The 19,907-nt window shown below is 39.4% G+C and overlaps 1 protein-coding gene across 1 annotated transcript in view; it reads right to left on the bottom strand.

Moving 5' to 3' along the window:
- Positions 1-19,679, bottom strand: part of lrfn1 (leucine rich repeat and fibronectin type III domain containing 1) — a 111,874-nt gene extending 92,195 nt beyond the window's left edge. The window contains exon 1 of the mRNA XM_083913588.1: positions 18,886-19,679. The gene's annotated coding sequence lies outside the window, so the exon portion shown is untranslated. The remainder of the gene's footprint in view (positions 1-18,885) is intronic.
- Between the last annotated feature and the right edge of the window lie 228 nt (positions 19,680-19,907).

A 19,907-nucleotide genomic window follows, 5' to 3' on the forward strand; every position in this document is an offset into this window, starting at 1 on the left:
GCTTTATTGTAATCCTAAAAAAAGATCTCAAGGGGAAATGGTGGATGAAGAAACCTCCGCCTGAATTGCAAAAGGGTACATTTATTGGCACTTAGCCGGTTACTATATGCGGTACGCTGTAGTGATATGCACCATTTGCTCTAATGGTTGTAAAGTCCTCACTCTCTATCTTCTGGAAATAGAAATGTTTACTATTCTTGTCACGTTTAATAGAAATTGTAGCCAAATTAGATTTTTTGTGATCGTGCTACAAATTCAAAATGTGGCATGCTGTTGCAGGTGTATTATAGACAGAAAGTGGGTCTTGATTGCAGCACCTTCCAGGACGATGACAGCCCTGGTAACCATTGGAAACAGTCTAGGATGCGGAGGACAAAGGAACCTGAAGGATGGGACCTGCCAATGATTCCCCCTTGTGTACAGCCACAAGACTCACAGGCCATGTTGATTTACTGACAAAAACAAGGTCCCCTTTGGTGTGAGTCACTTCAAAACAGGATATTTTGCTTTTTACTGGTGCTCATCTCTCAAAGGTAATGACTTGGAAAATCTGAATGTCTTTAAAAGGCAACAGGGACTACAAGGCCATTATAAATTTCTTATCCCGGTGACATTGCCATCACAGCCCAGGCAGGCTGACATTGAGGGTCACTAGCTTGTTACTTTTTCATAAGTGGCACGGCCCAAACGAAAGGAAAGCTATCATAAAGACTTCTTTTAACGATGGTAGAAGTATGTAACCTGCACATGGCAGATTGATTCAATGTCAATTCCAACCATCGCTCCTATCATAATCATTTCAAGCAGTTTACAGGACGTGGAATTGAAAGTGTTTAAAGTGGCAGGTGGTGACAGCTGAGTGCTTGATGTTCTATGACATTTCCACCTGTACGTCTTTGTGACTTCAGGTTTAAAAACAACTTAATCCGATATGCGATCAGTCTCCAGCAAACCACCTATTAAAAAGGTGCAGAAAATATATCTGTGCACCATGAGAACATGTGGTCAATGGTTGGTGTACAAGACTTACCTCGCTAAGCCGGCTTATATTATAGCTCATAGCACTTCTAAGCTTCTTAACGAGTAAGCTCAAACTGAGCTAATTATTCATGGACAGCCTCCGTCTCAGGGAACACAGCCAGGGAAAATCATGAATTTTGTACTGTAACACATGAAAACTGTTTAATTACCTATTTCAAAAACCACACAGGGACATCTATACTTGCTTTGCACACTTTAAAAGTAACCCCGCTGTCTTCTATGCTTATTTATTCTGAAAGGTAGTCTTACATCAGGCTTTTGTCATCTGCAATACGTTGCTTCTGGCTTGGCTTGGTAAGCTTCAACTGTGTCAAAGCTATATCTTGATGTTTTAAATTAAAACTGTAAGTCAGCTGGGGCTGTAATTTCTCTCGTGTTCTAATTCAAGGCAAGCTTTTATCCCAAAAGATTTAAAAGCTGACTCATACTGTTAATTGTTATTCATTTTAATATGGTTTTCCCATGTGCCTTTGTCATTTTAATGTGACTACTTCAAAGTCAAAAGTCTCTTTCATGGTGCTTTTTATAATGCTCACTGTCATCAGAAATGGGGGGGAAATATCAAACTACAGCTTGTCAAGATTTAAAGCTAGTCACCCATTTCCTGACTATACACTATTAAATTAGTAGTCCACTGCAAATCACCCTTGATTCTCAGTAGTGCACTAAAAAGATCACCGTACAGTATATGTCTGAATATATTTAATGCAAAACATGTCACTCCCCTCATTTCCCCTCATATTTGCATTTCATGTTTATATTCTCACAAAAATAAATCAAAATTTTGTTCATCTGCTGAAATCAATTTACAGCTGCATCTCAGATCCCAAAATACCAGACGTACTTAAATTGCATACTATTAGCAGAGTTACATCATTACATTTACATTCTAAATCCTGCTTAATCCTTTTTCTTTTTTCTTTTCTGGCAAGTCTACATTGATCTTCTCATGTATGTAAATTGCTTCCTGAGGCACTTCATCACCGCATTGACAACTTTATAACTTCATTCTGGTTATCAGCATATTCCCTAAAAACAAATTCATGACAGATAATTGGATCAACTGGGATCACCTGTGCAAAATAAACTTAATTGTCAAAGTAACATTCCACAGTAATTTGAGTTTTCAACATGATTAACAGGGAGTTTCTAACAATGAAAAACTCCTAGTCAAGTTCATAATACATTACTGTGAAATCAATTTCCTATTTAAATAAAAGTCGGACTTGCTTTTGTATCGGAACCATAATGAACTCGCATGGTGGAAAAATGGTGCATTACTGTAGCTAATTTGCATAAGCAATAACTAAATTAAGAAGCAAGGTGCCTGTTTTTTTTTTAGAGTAGATGTAATGCTAAATTACGATGCTATCAGCCAATTAAATGGAAATGATATGCAAAATACTGAAAAATCACCTTTCTATGCAGCATGTCTGTGTATCATAAAAGGACATACATAATGTGAAAAGCTACAGTCAACTCCTGGAAGCAACTGGATGTAATGATGTAGGAAATGTTTGTGATGATGCATGACACCCCCAATAAAGAAATACTTTCAAACACAGTACTGAAAACTTTACATATTTCACATCTTATACATAGTTTCAACATAAGGATGCGCATGTGTTGTGGATCATCACAGAGGATGCTTTGTACTTTGAATTAGGCTATGGAGCATTTGGAAACCATTTTACTGCTCGATGCAAAATGAAAATTAGTGTTCACTTTTCATGACTTCAGAAAGACTAGATCTACTCTGTCTGATATATTTCTCTAATATTTTAGCCGCACTAGCAGTCGGCCAATTCGTCAGCCCGCTACTTTGGTACACTTTGAAATATCAGCAACCATTATATGGATTCATGCTATGACATTTTGTACAGACACTAACGACTTTGGTGATCTTTAGACTTCTCATTTAGCACCACCAGCAGGTCAAGGTTTTCACTTGTCTTGTGAAATAGCTCTGGCACTGGCACAGCATTTGGTGCAGACATTTATAGTTCCCTGATGTTAAATCCCAATGACTTTGGTGATCCCCTATCTTTATTTTAGTGCCACTGTTTTCTTGTTTTTTAGTGAAATACCATGACAACATCTGGTTTGAGGATGGTTTCTAATAACTTTGGTGACAGTGGGAAATCTGCTTCACATCAGCGTGAATTTGCTGAGTGCAGCTTCAAAGAGGGGCTAACATGACTGTTCACTCTTAGTTTTTGTGTCATTTAGCTTACTGGTTTTGCACACATGCCCGCCCTCAGTTCCAACTTTAAAAAGGGTGAAGAGGGAAAAAATTATAATGTTGTGCCCAAATTTATATTGCAAAAAAATAAATAATCCAGTATCGCTAAGCCCTCATTTAAGTATTCACATCCTTAAATTTCCCATTTCAGTCTCAGAAGATGTTTTCTTTATTGTTACAAGGCTGAAACAACCTTTGTATTAAATACCAAATTACCTCAATGAACAGCATGCACTAAATGTTCACTAACTCCTGGAATAATTAAAGTTAAGTTATTGTTTTTTTCAGAAAGATGAAGAGCACTTCTTCTCAAAGATGTTCGGTAGGCCATTCAATTTTTAATTTTGCACTGTACATACTGTATAAGATTCTAGGCAATTCTGAGGACATCATTATGCTAGCTACTGCACTGTTCTGTTCATGTTTGTATCAGGTGAAGTACATGGCCATAGGCCACACAAAAGTATTTCACCTAGAGCCAAAACATTTGAAGTCTATTAAGTGAGCCTGGACCAGAATGACAGGGCTTTAGGCTCATCAGCCATATGTTAGGCCACGGATTAAAACTGGAGACATGCCTAAAGAAATGCTACCCCGCAAATCAAACACGGAAGGGCATCTGTTTTGGATGAGGCTTGTTTTACATCTTCTATTCTCTTTACTGCATATCTAATTGAAAAGGAAAAATTTAAAGTTTGGACCGGAAGTACAGTGACTTTTTAAATTGCTCCGCATTAACATATTATTAAACATTCATGATTTTCTGTCACAGGTTTCGATGGAGCATATCAAATCAGAGCCTATTGCTCAAAATACCTTTCCTTCCATATTTAGTTTTACTTTCTAACAGTTTTAAAGGCTTTGGTTTTGAAATACAGTGGAAAAAAATATGTAATATGTGACAACATCTGATGGATTTAAACACAGCATACCACGATTACATGGCACACCCTTTATCCAGCTGAGCCACCAGGAAACAACAAATACCTAACACGTTTGAAGGATGTTTGCTGCCATGGAAACAGAGCAAATAACACTGATGTGTCTTTCTAAGTAAGTAAGCCTACAAAGGATATCGAACCAAAGAGCTTGAGCCAGCTCAAAGTCCATTTTCTACAGACTCAAAAGTGATCTGAGAGTCTCAGGAAAGAAATATACTCAAAGCTCTAACAATCCACATTATTACACTAAAGCAGCATTTCATTTTTTTGCATCAAAGTGAAACAGTATTAAGGCAAAATATCTGTATTTCTTTTCCCTTAATGTTGTCAGTGAATTTCACCTCTGAATTTCACAAAGCTTAAGCAGACACATGTTAACATTAGCATTTTAATCCTAATCATTTCTTCAAATGTATGATTTGGAATTTAATTTTCTTGCAGCTATGTGTAATGATCACAGGGGGCATAATTGAAGACCGTAAAATGCACAACGGATTTCACTGTCTAATACGATGAAGTCTCTTCCCCAAAGCTACTCCACTGACAGCCATCTGCCAAGTCTCTTGCTTGCTCATTTGTCTAATCTAAAAATTACTGACAAGTCGAAATTCAAGACTTTCAAGGCTATAAAGACTAGGAGTGTAACGGTACACAAAATACACAGTTTGGCGTGTACCTTGTTACGTTTCGGTACAGCGGAGAAAACAAAAGAAAAGCAAAAGTAATACTAAAGTCATTCATTTTTTGGTTCATTGGCTATATTTTTACTGTACAGTTAAGGTACTCAAATGCTGGCATACTGTCAATAAGAAAAATCATAATAAATCAAATAAAATGGTCTATAAAGACAAGTTTAGCATATTTATAATGAACTTAAATTAACCATTAAAGCCAGCGGTGTACTTTCAGCTTTTAACATTAATTTCAAGTTCTATTTTGAGTTTTATGAGTTTTGCTTATCTTTTTTCAGGATTCTTTTTAGAAAAATTGGTTTATCCACATTGTCTGGAGAGAGGACAGATCGGTTGGCCCAAACAATGTCACTAGCCGTTGAAAAAACAACTTGCGGGGGACAGAGGCAGCGTGCTCTCCTTGAAGCGTGTGCCAAACAGTTCAGCCATGACTGACTTCTGTAGAGGACTGTCAGTCTGCTATCCCTGCAGTAGAGGTGGCCTCTATGTTCTCTGCGGCTCCATGTTGTGTTATAAAATAAGAGAAATTAGAACAGTTGCTATTGTAGCAGTAATATGTATCCTATGTGTTTTAACAGAGCCTTCTAGTAGTTTAAAAAATAATAAACTTGATATATAATGAATTATATAAAGAGAACCTGCTCTACAGCGCGCACTATCCATCCTCGGATTATGTGCCCTGCATTTGTTTTGTAAGTCTTGAAGTTGAGGTTCTTCTCTGACAGTATCCTTAAGTTTTCTCATGGTGCAACTGTCTCCATCGTTTCCATGGATTTCAGGATCATGGTTTCAGATATAGAAGCTAGATGGTGTAATTTCTGAGCTCATTATTGTTGAGGGAGTTTTCAGTGGTTTGAGGAACTCCATCACATCCTCTGCCACTCTCACATCCTGGTCGGACAAATGAACAATGTCTTTGTTCTTGAGTGCTTTCTCTGTCGATGCTGAGTAAACATTAGCATGCTGTTCCAAGTTAACGTTCCATCATGTCATAACTGGAAAGCCAGTGGGTGGGAACATTGGCATTAATTACTGCTTTGTCAAGATCTGCAGTGAGAGGCTGCATGAATGCTGTGGGGAGAAGGAATTGCCTTCAAGTCTGATTTTGTCTCGTTCTGCTAATCGACGCATTCGGGTGATGTGGTCATGACTTGGCATGTTCGAAGTGTTTCCACAGAAATACCGGAATTCAGTTGAACAATGTCGGAAAACAATTTTTCATCCGATCCACTATTTTTCGTCCATTTACGCTGTAACTACACCGTAAGGCTCTCATACATTGAATCTTGAAAAGATCATCAGCTCTGGTCTCTCATTGCTTGCTACTGAGAAAGCAGCGACTCAACACAAGCTTGGCTAACCTGGCTAACTGGGCTACGCAGACTAGCATGCTATAACTAAGACAACAATTACTGCACTGCCAAATCTTTCCATATGTAACTTGCACTTGCACACAGTAGGTGCATGTGCAAGTACAGTGACATTTACTATTTTGACTGTAATTTTTTGGGAGTACCAAACCGGAGGTCACACACTCCACCAAACATCCTGTACTGAGCAGTTTGAGTCAAATACACGTATGTGTTACACCACTAATAAAGGTAATATAATGATTTCCTTTGACACACAAGGTTGTAATGGACTCCATATTTTAGATGTGTTTCTCCAGTGTCTTCTTGTTAATGATTTCCCCCTGGGTTTATTAAAGTATTTCTGATTCTGATCCTGATTCTGATGATAGTACATTTAATAGAGACTTCAAAGCACTTCTACACAATTTAAAATACTGTCAGGATGGTTGCAATGATAGTACAGAAATATATTGTAATTTTATTTCCATCCTGTTTAAATGATAGTGTTATTAAAATGCCTGTGTAGTCTAAATACAATCAAGGGAAGATACAATGGAACTGCTTAAGTCTTATCATAGTCACTCAATTGACTTCTCCTCCCCAGCCTTGGATCAAAGGGGTATCCATCTGCTATTACTGAGCAAATGCCATGCTCTCTTTCATTTAGAGGAGTTCTCAGACGTTATCTTCTTTTCATCCTGAATTGAAGCTTTATATCCTCTGAGACACGCACTCATAACATACAACCCAATCATCAAAAAAGAAAAGAAAATGTAAGGGCAATTGTTTTATATTTCACAGTCTGTCATATTAACATGCAACAATTTACCAATTAGATCAGGTATTTGTGTAATTTCTGAATGCTTTATTGGAAAATGTAAGGTGACAGATGCCCAGGTGAGTCAATAATTGTTGTTGTTGAGATATTAATCTTGCCTCAGTGATGAACTCAGGCATGTAAATCCTGACAGATCTAAGTTGACTTTGGTTAGGAGGCTTAATAATTAGAGACACTGACAGCTAAATGCTCCCAAAATTAACATATCATCATCTCTGCAGTATGATCTTGGGCACTTTCAGCGAGATCCGTGTACATGAATTAGATTTTACTAAAGCTATGAAAGCTAGAGAGACAGTGTACTAATCTTTGAAGTAACATTTTCTATTTTGTGAAGTATGACACACAGGACTAATTGAAGACATGAATGTGGCAGTGGTATCTTTATGCCTATTTGAATTGTTCATGTAATATTTTGCTCTGTTCAACTGAGTTGATATTTAAGTACAGAGATGAAACACACAATTGACTATATGATTAGTCAAGAAGATCAGTCAGAACATGCAAACATCACATAGAAGGGCTCCAGCTGGGATTCGAACCAGAATGCAGCTCAGCAAATACTTTAGTACTACCTTTGAAATGTAGTCAAGTTTACATACAGAATAGTAAACCTGAGATCAACTACAAACCTTGAAAGTTAGCCGTAAAAACAGCAAATGTGGTTTAATACTACAGGTCCCAAAATATTGGGGGTAGCAAAACAAACTTTTTTCATTATAATAAAGAAGCCAAGCAATAAATGGCATTTTTCCATCCTTCTGTGAGCAACCGTGATCTGATATAATGCTGCACACAGCATGAGTCTTCGAACAGAGAAACAGAAAGGAGTTGGTTACAAAGTTGGAGGTGTGCAGCCTGTTACCTGCAGTGCTTCATCTAACAGCTCACTGCGGCTGCTCCTTCTTGTTCCTTTACTCCCTGCAATACATCAAACTGATCCACTGTCAAATAAGGCCGAAAACGACCATTGTCCTGTTTTGCAGTTGCATTTTTGATGAACGATAGCGGCCAGTGTCAAGCTCACATAGCATAGGCTCAATCGCGATTGTGTTATCTCATTCGGAAATAGAAAAGTGACTTAACAGACATTTATTTAAATGAAAATCTTCAAGATTGACACTTTAAATGATAAACAAAGCCCTGGAGTCTTCAACCGTCATCCATCCAAACATCCAGGAGGAGGCTGACATGTTTTATGAATGTCCTACATCACTAATCTTGGCCACCATAAATGAGGCCCTTTTAGTCAATAGACAGCCAACAACTACATCCAGTCATCATCTATCAAGTCTTTCTATAGAGAAAGTAGTTTGTCAGACCGAGCTAATGAACTGATCTTGCTGAAGCCCCTCAAAGTGCATCATCAGTAACTGTAAGCATGGACAGCTCAGAAAGGCCAAAAGCATGCAGCTCTTGTCTGTTGGGAAGATAATCATTTTTTAATGAGATTAGCACTTTACATTGTCGGGCTGGTCTGTTTGCTAGTTTTCTACATAGTATTATTGATGTCGGTATCAAACCATAAAGCTTTCATATTATTTCACGTCTCGCTGCTCATGAGAGCTTGATATACCGCTGACCTTCTATTGGGCACTGTTTTCTCTGACTCGAGTTTGGTTGGCATGTCTCAATGAGTCTTGACAGACAGGTGCGCTGAGGGCTGAGACTGTGATGCCACTGCTGTTTTTCTTTCAACAGTGGACTTTTGAGTTGGTGTAGCTTTTCTTTTTGCCAGTTCATATCTCATATGTTAGTCAACATTACCCACCTGCCCTCAGTGCAGACCCTTACAGATGATTCCCTACATCGTAAACGATTAAATCAAGAAAAACCCTTTGGCTGATTTGTTGTAGCATGCCAGTTTAGAAATTGGGCAGTCTGGAGAAAAAAAAAAGAGCACTGTGATTTAATTGGGCTCCAGAGAGAGATTTCCATTTTTAAGATGGCAGTCTGTTGAGTAGAGAATTACCTTTGCAATAGCCAGTAATTGCACAGGTTTATTGGTGGATAATCCTAATTTCTTCTTTTTTTTTTTTAAATCACAACTTTCATATTTGCATTTACATTTATAGCATTTGGCAGAAAGGCTTATCCAGAGCGACTTACTGCTTAGTATTCATAATTACAACAACAGCATCGGATCAACTGAAGACATTTGGCAGCGACATGATCATCCCAGCGTTCTGCTGACCATAAGTGACCATCAGAGAGTAAACTGGTGTGCTGAACTAACACGCTTCAACTCGTTCGCTTGAACAGATTTCCACTGTAGGACACAATATGCAGTCCAATTCACTTACTGCAATATAGGATACTCTCTTTATTGTAGAAAATGATGGACAAAGCTTTTACATTGTCAGCATGGCAATTTCTTTAAAGTGAATGGTTTCTGTTGCATTGTGTCCTTTAAATAAAAAGGCATTGCGAAAGCTTTAAGCACAAGGTACAGAGATGGCATCATTATAGTCTATCACAGGCTACATTTGGCTGAAGCTGCATTGTGACTTGTAGCTGCACAAAGCATGGTGTGCGCTTGACATGAGGACAAAAAGAGTTTTTGGATATTGCCACTGCCCCACTAAAGGACAGAAGCATCATCAAGGAGGTTTTGATAGAAATTCTCTTTTCAACAATGTCAATGGTCACTGTCTGGAAAATGGTGTAATGACTGAGTTTTAATCATAGCACATTGTAGTGAACACAATTATGAACCAAATGTATTGCCATTTAACATTTTTATAGATCTTTTTATGTCAAGTTTCTCCTTGACTTATCCTATCACTGGCTAAAGCAGGCTCTGTTAATATGTACAAATTAGCCAGAGAAGCCCAGAAAATAAGCTTAGCCGCAAAGATAAGGTCTAAGAGGCAGTGACACCAGGGACAGACTAGGGCTGCACGATGTGAGGAAAATATGCAACATACGATAACAATGTTAAATACTGTGATAACAATGTTACTTCTAATAAATAAAATAGATATTAGAGTGTACTCAGTTCTGCCTTTCCGCGGCTTTCAGTACACTATTAAAATGCAACAAATTGCTTGTTGGGTTAAAAAATTAAAGGAAATATTTTCCAACATTATTTAATAGAAAAATTGAGCATTGCACTGAACACAGAAGACACCATTAAAAAAATGACGGTTGATATTGTGATGATGATTTTAAAAAACAATGTATTGTGCAGCCCTAGTACACACTTTTAGGCATTTAGACAGTTATTAGGCACAATAAAAACAAATTAAAAAAACCAACAAAGTAAAAAAAATTGTGATAGGTGAAACAGCTCGAAAAATATCTTTGGAAAACTAGAATTACTGGCTTGGGGTTGTATGCCATAAAATGTTATCACTTTATGGTTTTATCATATAGACATCGGTGTGAAATGTTGCCATAGTTACCAAAGGAATTCTTTTTTTCAAGTTATTCTATGTCCTTTCCATGGCTTTATTGTTTGGTGCATTGACAGGAAATTGGGGAGAGAGAGAGAGGGAAAGACGTGCAGCAAAGGGCCGCAGGTCGAAGTCGAGTGAACGGACTGACAGATGGACAACCCAAAAACATAATGCCTCCAGCCACAGCTCCAGCGATTAAAGATTTTTTTTTTTAAATTGCTCTCTCTTTTTGAAAGTTTAAAGTCTTGGCCTTGGAACTTTAAAGACACTGTGTGATTGATGTCTGATGATGCACGTCTTTCATCATTTCCTGTCAATATAAAAAAGGTGATGTTGTTTTCTTGTGTACTAAGTGCAAAAAGATTTGTATATAGTATTCACTGTAAACAATTGGTATAAAGTATGAAACTAATCACCTCGGGTTGACTTGGATGGATGACTGGATGGAAAGAATGTATACATAGAGTACATTAGGTGGATGGAGGAATAGATGGACTCAACACTGATTCATTGAATGGACTGAGGTTCTGACTCATCCTGAATAAAGTTACAGCTATATCATGTAAATTATATTATGTTAATATATGCTCTACTCAGCATGATCACCCAGTGAATGCATGCAACACATGAAAATTTCATGCTCTGTAGGATTTATGCGGTCTACTAAACAGCAAGACGGTCTGTGGACACACGGGAGTCACTGGACACATTCCAGGGGTACAAAAATTACTGAAATTAACTCACTGCTGGACACAGTACATCAGCAACAGCTCTTGTAATTAATAGCTCAACTTCAGTGGACTACTAAGTTGGATAGAAACATCCAATAGATGTTGATCTTAGGGATGGATTTTTCTGAGCCAGGCTTCAAGCTCGGTGTCAGCAAGAAATCCGCCCTGCTTAAGTGTCCTTGCTCATGTTTGTCTAATAATGTGCTGATCGATGACTTATACTGCTTACTTAAGAAAAGTGCAGCCAAATAAAGAGCCCACACTGCACAAACTCTTCATTTAGTAGGTTGTCATTAAACCCCAAAATAAAATCAACCCATAAAATCAGACACTGTTTATAGTACACAAATTGTATCTGCAATGGACATGATTCTGCATCCATTACTTAAAATCATTGATCAATAATTAATTGTATTTCTTCAGAAACCATTCTCGGCTGTACCTTAAATCTATTTTGAGGCGAATGAACTCAGTATTTCAGAGGTATAAAGCTCTCAAAGGTGTCAAAGATTTACACGGAGTTAATCCGTAGCTCTACACTAATAAAAGTGCAACACACCTTGATATAAGCCTGATAGGTTATTATTGTTTCAAAAAAAGCCAAAGGCAGTCAATTATCAGTTTTTGAATCTTGTGTGCATATTACATAAATATCAAATAACACATGCACCAAAGTGTGCACCCAAGTAGAACTCATTTCATGGTTTCGGGCCAAATGCATGGCTATTCTGCTGCTGCTGTTTCTTTGAGGTAATACAATTTCCATCCTCTTTGAGCTGTGCCTTTTTTTTGTGATGGTCCAGCTTAGTTAGACGGTTATCAGTGCGGCAGTGGTCCTCTGTAAGGCACCAATGAAATTCTCCTCACACACGTAGACTAAAGGGAGAGATTTAATCAAGGGGAGCTGAATTTCTCAACTATTGTTTGTCAGCTGCAACAGCAAGAACTCAAGATGCCTGATTGTGAATCCATCAGAATTAAACATGCTCTTTGATTAACTATTAAAATGCTTGTATCATATTCTCTGATTCATCTTTCCCAATATGTGAAAGAAATATTGTGGTTGCACGACATCAAACAGCATAAACTGAAATATCTAGTTCCCACAACTTTCCTGGAACAACAAGCGCAGATACTTTGAAAAGACAACCGGATAAAAAATACGGCCGGCGACAAGATATTATTCACAGACTTTTTGTTTTTGCGCTGAGGTGTTTGATTATGCATGTGTCTTTCACTCCATTAAAACCAGACATTCAACCAAATAGACAAAACAGAATGTGAAGGTCCCCGCGACCCGAACCCGGATAAGCGGATGAAGATGAGATGAGATGAGATGAGAATGTGAAGGTTGAGGTTCTTCACCATTCACTTGTTGGAAAGAGTTAATGCTTCTGCAGTCTTACAGCCTTTAATAGGCAGCACAGTCAGACATCAACAAGACTGGTGCAGTCTGATGAGGAGCATGCCGCACGGCTTTCTGTCAGACAAATAAATATGTAAAGACAGAATGATCTCTCATCACAATGGCAGTTCAGTAGCGGTAATTCATGGAGGCATTATCTTTTTCCTAATGTCTCAGTCAAGAATGAATTAAACGCCCTATATTTTGTCCAATGCTTCTTGCTTCAGAGAAGAAAGTCTTAATAGGACTAGTAAGACCTGCAGTAATAAGCTTTGCACAATAATATATTGTTCTTATGCATTATTTAATGGGACTGTGGGGAAGATAGTGTTTGTGTGCATTTCAAATTCTGTATGAGCGCATGTAGCTCTCTTAATTGGCTTTCTCAAGAGAGCCAAAGGGAAATGCTGTTCTGGCAGAAGATATTGATCAATATGGCCAGTTGCAGCTACTGAAAGCATGGTCTAAATCAGTGTCACCTTCAGGTAAAAAGCACAAGACTAGAAGCTGCAGTTGTAGGCATCACTGCATGTTTGCTACTATGCTACCCTCAGCCATCGTTTCTCATTTACATAACGATATCATATCACAAACACCACATAAAGGCTGCAACACACAGTGTCAGGAGCAACAGTTAAAGGCTGCCACAGTGGCAGAATGACTGCACACAGTGGTCTTGAGGGAGACAGATGCCAATAATAATTGTTTTTATCTGAGGGCGACTGGCTGGTACCATGCAGCACATCTCATGGGTATAAAATGTGATGCTCCTCTGCAGTTAAAATGCCATATGCTATACAGTAGGTGTCATGTTTTTCGCAATTGAATATCTGTGACAGGACTCTAGCTGTTTGGATCATGGCAGCTGCTTACCACTAGGTTCAGCTGAGTGTTCAATATCATAGCACTTCCTGCACAGCATTCTTGAAAGAATTAGCACTCTAACCTTCATTTCGTTTCCCTTATGTGAGTCTGTATCCATCACTTCACACATCTGTGCCTTGGTTCCATAGACACGGCCTGGCTCGGCTTGGCTTGGCTCTGCTCAGCGCATCAGACCAGGGGTTTGCATTTCCATTGCAACAGCTTGAAGGTGTGTCTTCAGTGGCATAGCAGGCTCATGGTAGCTCTGTGTCTTTTGGCCATTTACATTTTTTTTTTTGTAAATTATTAGTATTTTGAAAGGAGCGGCACCGTGTTGTGGTGGTTAGCACTGTCGCCTCACAGCAAGAGGGCTCCTGGTTCGAATCCTGGCTGGGGCCCTTCTGTGTGGAGTTTGCATGTTCTCCCCGTGTCTGCGTGGGTTTTCTCAGAGTTTCCAGCTTCCTCCAACGATCCAAAGACATGCATGTGTTAGGTTGATTGCTGACTCTAAATTGCCCGTAGGTGTGAATGGTTGTCTTCCTCTGTTTGTCTCTATGTGCCCTGTGATAGACTGGCGTCATACGTCCGATGTCAGCTGGGATCGGCTTCAGCACATGAAATCTCATAAGTCCCTAATTTTCTGAGGTTTTGACGCTTCAGGCATAAATGGGGTTAATATCTGAGAATTCTCAGGGGATATCACCGTGCACTCTCCTGTATTTTGAAGAGGTGCCCTCAAGAATTTTGAAAACTGTTGATTTTCACAGAGCCCTAGACTGGGCGGTGGCGGTATCGATATCTGCAGTGACTACAGATTAAAGTTGGAAACTTCCCATAAGAAAAACAAAACTAAAGGTTGGCCCTAAACAGGGATTTTAAATATAGTTGGGGAAATCATTTTAGCATAATCTTGACTAAAACAACCAGATTTAATGCAAGTGCACTTGAGAATATCTATACTATTCCTCACTCACATGCACAAAGCACACTGCTTACTGCAGGGGTATTGAGGCCGCCCCTACATGCACTTTGCATTCCTCTATCACATACACAGATGATTTCTACAACCCTGGACTACTGAGGCAACATTTCTGAGCCCAGAAAACATGACTATTGAAGCTACATATTTGAGCCAGTGGACTACATAAACTTTCTGAATATTTCCAAAATTCCCTGGCTTAATTTCCAATGGAAGGTTTCCGGAAGTTTACCACTTACCACACTTGACTCCACCTTAGTATTAGCTCAGCTCCAGTTGAACCTCGAATGACATAGTACTAATTAAACTAGTAGGTATCATCTGCAACTTTTGCTAATAGAAAACCAGAGAACAGCTGTACCGTGTGGTGGAAAAACACCCACTGGGCTCTAAAAATGACTCTGCTTCCTTAAATAGCCACCTAGCCCCAATGTACATTCTGATCACATCTTATTGCTCTACTTTACATGTAACACTCAGGCTGTGGCATCAAGCAGGTCAATGTTTAAGCGTTGTTAAGCAAACAACAGCGACTTACGTAGCCATGGTTAACTGGTATGTTCCACGCACAGTTCATGCTCTGTGACAATAAATTACAGTTTTTCTTATTCAGATGTGCTGCTCAGATATGAGGGGCTAAACGTCTTCAAGATAAAAGGAGCCCTGCAGCAATCATGATTTCCAAAGGTTACCAAGCCAGAATATCAATGTTCTCAAGACTTAAAAGCCATGACGAAGTGCAAATAATATGAAGTCTATCAAGTCCAGTATATGCAATTTCATATTATATTTCTGGAAGGTTTTGGAGGGTTTTTGCTGCTTTGTATTTTCTGCAGTTGAGGACAGTTTGTTGATCATTTGCAAACTAGTGTTTGCCAATAGCTTTAACTGACTATAACCAATTTGTAGTGAGTGTAGTTCCATTTTCAACACTGCTCGAACAATGTTGAAAATGTTGCAGGGGACGGCAGCCTATCTCATAATGGAATGGGCGAAAGGCAAGGCACACTCTGGACAGGTCACAATTCTAACATAGAGCATACCTTTGGACTGTCCATGGGTTTATTTTACTCTGGTTTACCCTCACACACGCACACAAACAGTCTGAGCTAATTACTGCATTGAAACCCAGAACACTCTTGCTGTGAGGCATCATGTCCAAGATGCTGCACAAAAAATATTGATTTTTGTGTCCAGATGTGTAAGAAGAAGCAGGGTTATCTATAAATATTGTATCAAATACATAACATAACTGCAGTAACCTCTCAGTGTAATATTTTAGTGCCCTTAACATTTGCTCTTATTGAAATTTCAGATGCAGCAAAGTTGACAAGTGTGATGGGTTTTATGTCTCTTGAGTCCTGTATGTTATTTACATGTTTTCCTCAAGTTTTCAGTGCACCACTGATTTTTATTGTCACTTCGTTATCCATTAACCTAAGAAATACATAGATAGCTTTAGTTTGTGGCTACTCCTTTGATCTTTTGGGCTAGTTGTAATTACGCCATTTCTTTTCAACGTTTTATATGCTGCTCAAGCATTAAATAACTTTACTTGCCTTGGGAGAAACGTCTCTCTTTCTGTCGACTGATAACAACTTAATTGGTACTTATTTTCTCCATTCTTTTTCTCCGCTGTGTTCTTCATGCAGTCCAAAATTCAAAACATTAACTAGGGAAAGTCAAAGTCACATCACTTCTTTTAAGTCTGTCACTGTTTGCATCATGAGATCCTTTGATCCTTTGTTTATTTCTAGACAATGTATGAATGCAAAGGCAGCCTGAGACATAAAAGTCAAAATTAAGTTTCCTTCTCTCATAACAAGACCATTGACCCTTCTCATCATCAACAAACTACTTTGCCTTAATACTGGGATCAGACTCTTATCGCTGCACCTTCAAACCAGCACACATTTCTGTGTGGCACTGTGATACTGCACATCACAGAATTATCGCTTTTGAGCAGAAAAATATGAGCAGATGTGTACATTTCGCAATTCTCTGTGTGCAAGCGTGACTCACTGTAAATGTCTATTTTAATATGCTTTGTACAGAGAACAAAAACAGGTTTATAGAATCTGTTAAAAAATCTTTTATGCTCCAAATACAGATCAATAGTGTGTGCTTACTGTTATTCTCTCATTTCCCCAGTGGTTAATAACCCTCTACTGGTCCTGATTTCATAATGCTAACACATGACACTGGCACCATGAACAGCTGCTGTAACACAATGCAACAGAATGGCAAGGCAGAGAGACTCCATTAATCTCACCCCATGGTCTGTACAGCAACCTAGAAAGCAGAAACCCATGCACACATGGCAATGGCACTTTTCTTTTTATGCATTACCTGCTGAGATATGAAATTGTTCAGCAGTCTGTACTAGCATTGCTAAACATGCAAGTGCTTGCAATAATGCATTATCATGACCATCCTGCCTGATTTCATTGGGCAAACACATGACACCAAGTGCTCTGAGCTTCTGCTGTAACATCCTGCAACACATTGACAAGCCAAAGACATGATCATCACCACTTACTTCGAAATACATAAGAGCCTTGCTGCATGCACTGCTAATTCAAATTACAAAATCCAATAAGGCTCAATGGTATCAACCCTCTTAAGAAGAAACCTCATTAACCTGTTTTAGGAGTCTTTTCAAGCCCCTTATGTTGAAAACTGTATGGTGCACAGCTTTAAACGTCATTTCAATTGTATCTATTCACTTAACCAGCCAGAAACGCAGGGTTCAGCCTTTACTGATGCAATTCACAATAAGAGTGAGCCAAGCCCCTGAGCTAGCTGCTTATGCTTTTGTTAGTTGTTTTTCTTTTTACCATAAAAGCCTTATAAGACATATACAGTATGCTTTTATTACTCTTAGACATTTGTCAGAATATGGAACAATACCAAGACCTTGTGACAACTCTCATTTTTCATCTTACTGCGTAATGTCAGCTGACAGCTGTGAAGAGGTGGTACTCTGCAATGTAGGAACATACATACAGTCCTAAAGCTCAATAAGGGTAAATGAGGGTGTATACAGTAGATGCAGCTGGTAGTCACTGTTCTACAATAGCACTGCAGGCTGCAGTACACTCACTGCTTACCCTGATGTAGCAACACGGCTGGCCAATGCCTACATCTTCCCCAGGGGATGTCTTGGAAAAGTATTATGCGGATAAAGCAGAGCTATATGAGGGATGTTCACTTGACTTTAGTGTAAGCTTTTTGACATCTAATCCCTCCTCAATCTAATAGATTTACAACCTCACTACTTCCACGCAGGAGTCCCGGACCTGAACTTCTCCCATCTGTTGTTGCTAGTGTCCTCCGACTGATAAAAAGATATTTCACTGCCCTCTCCAGCACTGCGTGCCAAAATTAGAATTGCCAGAGTGTAACAAACTTCCCACAAATGCTGAGTTGAATCTAAGGAGGCTGAATTTATTGAGTAACTGCAAAAATGATGAGACGGGCTAAAAAATTCCAACTACCATAATTGCCAGCATTCACTCACAGTGCCCTGAGATTATCATCATGCTGCATCAGTGCTTCTGTAAATCTTTATCATCTCTAAACCTGCTTATCTGACTGTCAAAAACAAAAGTGAAGTGCAGATGCACATGTCCTTCCGAGGACTCCACTCACCATAAAATAAAATAAATCATCTCTCTATATTTTAACCCAACTCAAAGGGACATTTGCAAGTTTTCCTCCTCATTCAAGCTCTGTGGCTCCACAGTAAAACAGTCCAATCTCTCAGCAATCAGTGCAACTGCCCTGCTGGAGAGGATTTCGATGGTGCTGCTAGTTTATGAAAAGTCTTCCTCTCAGCATTGTGCTGATGCAGACACGCCCGGGCCATTGCCACATGCACTCAGTCACTGGGAATTCAACTCATGTGCCACTGATAAACCGTGTTCATGGCACAGTTTGGAGCCACAGCACAGCTATGGTATGATAGGACTGTTTGGGGCCTATCTAACAGACTGCATAATACCATCGGTAACTCCTCGACCACGTGAGGACTATCTCAAGTAGGATGAACACATCTCAGCAAGACATCATAATATCCAGCAGACTACTGTGAATGTCTTTAAAGTAGAGCAAAGGCATATTGCCTAAACAGATATATTGCTTAGATAAATAGATAGATAGATAGATAGATAGATAGATAGATAGATAGATAGATAGATAGATAGATAGATAGATAGATAGATAGATAGATAGATAGATAATATTGCAGGGCTATTATTCTACACTTAGTTGTTTACACAATCAATGCGGCACACCACAGATTTGCACAGTGTTCAGCTCTCCAGGCACAAATTCATCCACACATGTATCTGGAGTGCAAAGTCCATCGCACCTTTCTCACCAAGGCTACTAAGTGACTTACCAAAAGTGGCACTAATAAAGCAGACGCCGAAGGGTCGACCCCATTGCACATGATTTCCGCCGTCCAAACACTTGTCTCACTGGATACATTCGCAACGACTCTCAGATGGTAACGGAGTTCATTTATTCCAAATTGACGCGTAAAAACCTTCTCATGAGGCTGGCGAGGACTTGTGCTGAAAAAAATCCAACGGACGTGATGAGCGACAATGTGCCGCTGAAGTGTCATCAACAAGAGACAGTGGGGTATCTCCCAGTCACCTGCATCGCGATAAAAACCCCACCTTAAATCCGTTATGATCCGTTTGAGGTGTAAAGGCAGAAGACGTAAAGCCGAAATCCCAAAAATCCAAAAGCTCAGGAGAGTCCGAGGCTTGCGTCCAAGCCGTGTTCAAAAGGGGTTAAAGCGTCAGGACGTGGTCGCATCAAGTCCCCCTCCCCTCCCCCCGCGTGAGGGTTTGTAACGCAGGAATACTGTGGATTTAAATTCCAATAAATCTCACGCGTGTTATGAATTGCAGCACAGATGGAGCCAGGACAGAAAACTGCTCGGTTAGAAGCGATGGGTTGCGCTCTTCCAAAAAATGAAAAAAGCCTCTGACGTTTGAAGGTTGGCTTCAAATTCTGGTCTCAAGTCCGTCAAAAATCCCGAAGGTCGAAAACTCTCACCGATGTTCTAGTAATTACAGCAGTACAGCGCCGTTATCACGCCTGTTTTACTGGCAGCTGTTTGCCATTACTGTAGCCATTTGTTGTCAACTTCTCCCTGTCTGAAGCGCAATGAAGAAATCCCACCCATACACTGATACCCTGCCTTTTCTCCTCTTTTTTTCTCCAGTACTATGCGTACCCATGCGAGCAATTAGTTTTCGTACATGACTTGGTCTGTCCGCTCCTTCAACAGAGCGATGCGGTCGATTCCTCCAGGCGGGAGGTGGCAGAGGATCTCGCTGTGTCCTAGAGAACAGGCAGCCTTTCAAAATGCGCCTCTACTCCTCATGCAGGCGTCCACCTGCGTAATAA

Source organism: Echiichthys vipera, assembly GCF_963691815.1.
Source record: "Echiichthys vipera genome assembly, chromosome: 5".
NCBI classification, from domain to species: domain Eukaryota; kingdom Metazoa; phylum Chordata; class Actinopteri; order Perciformes; family Trachinidae; genus Echiichthys; species Echiichthys vipera.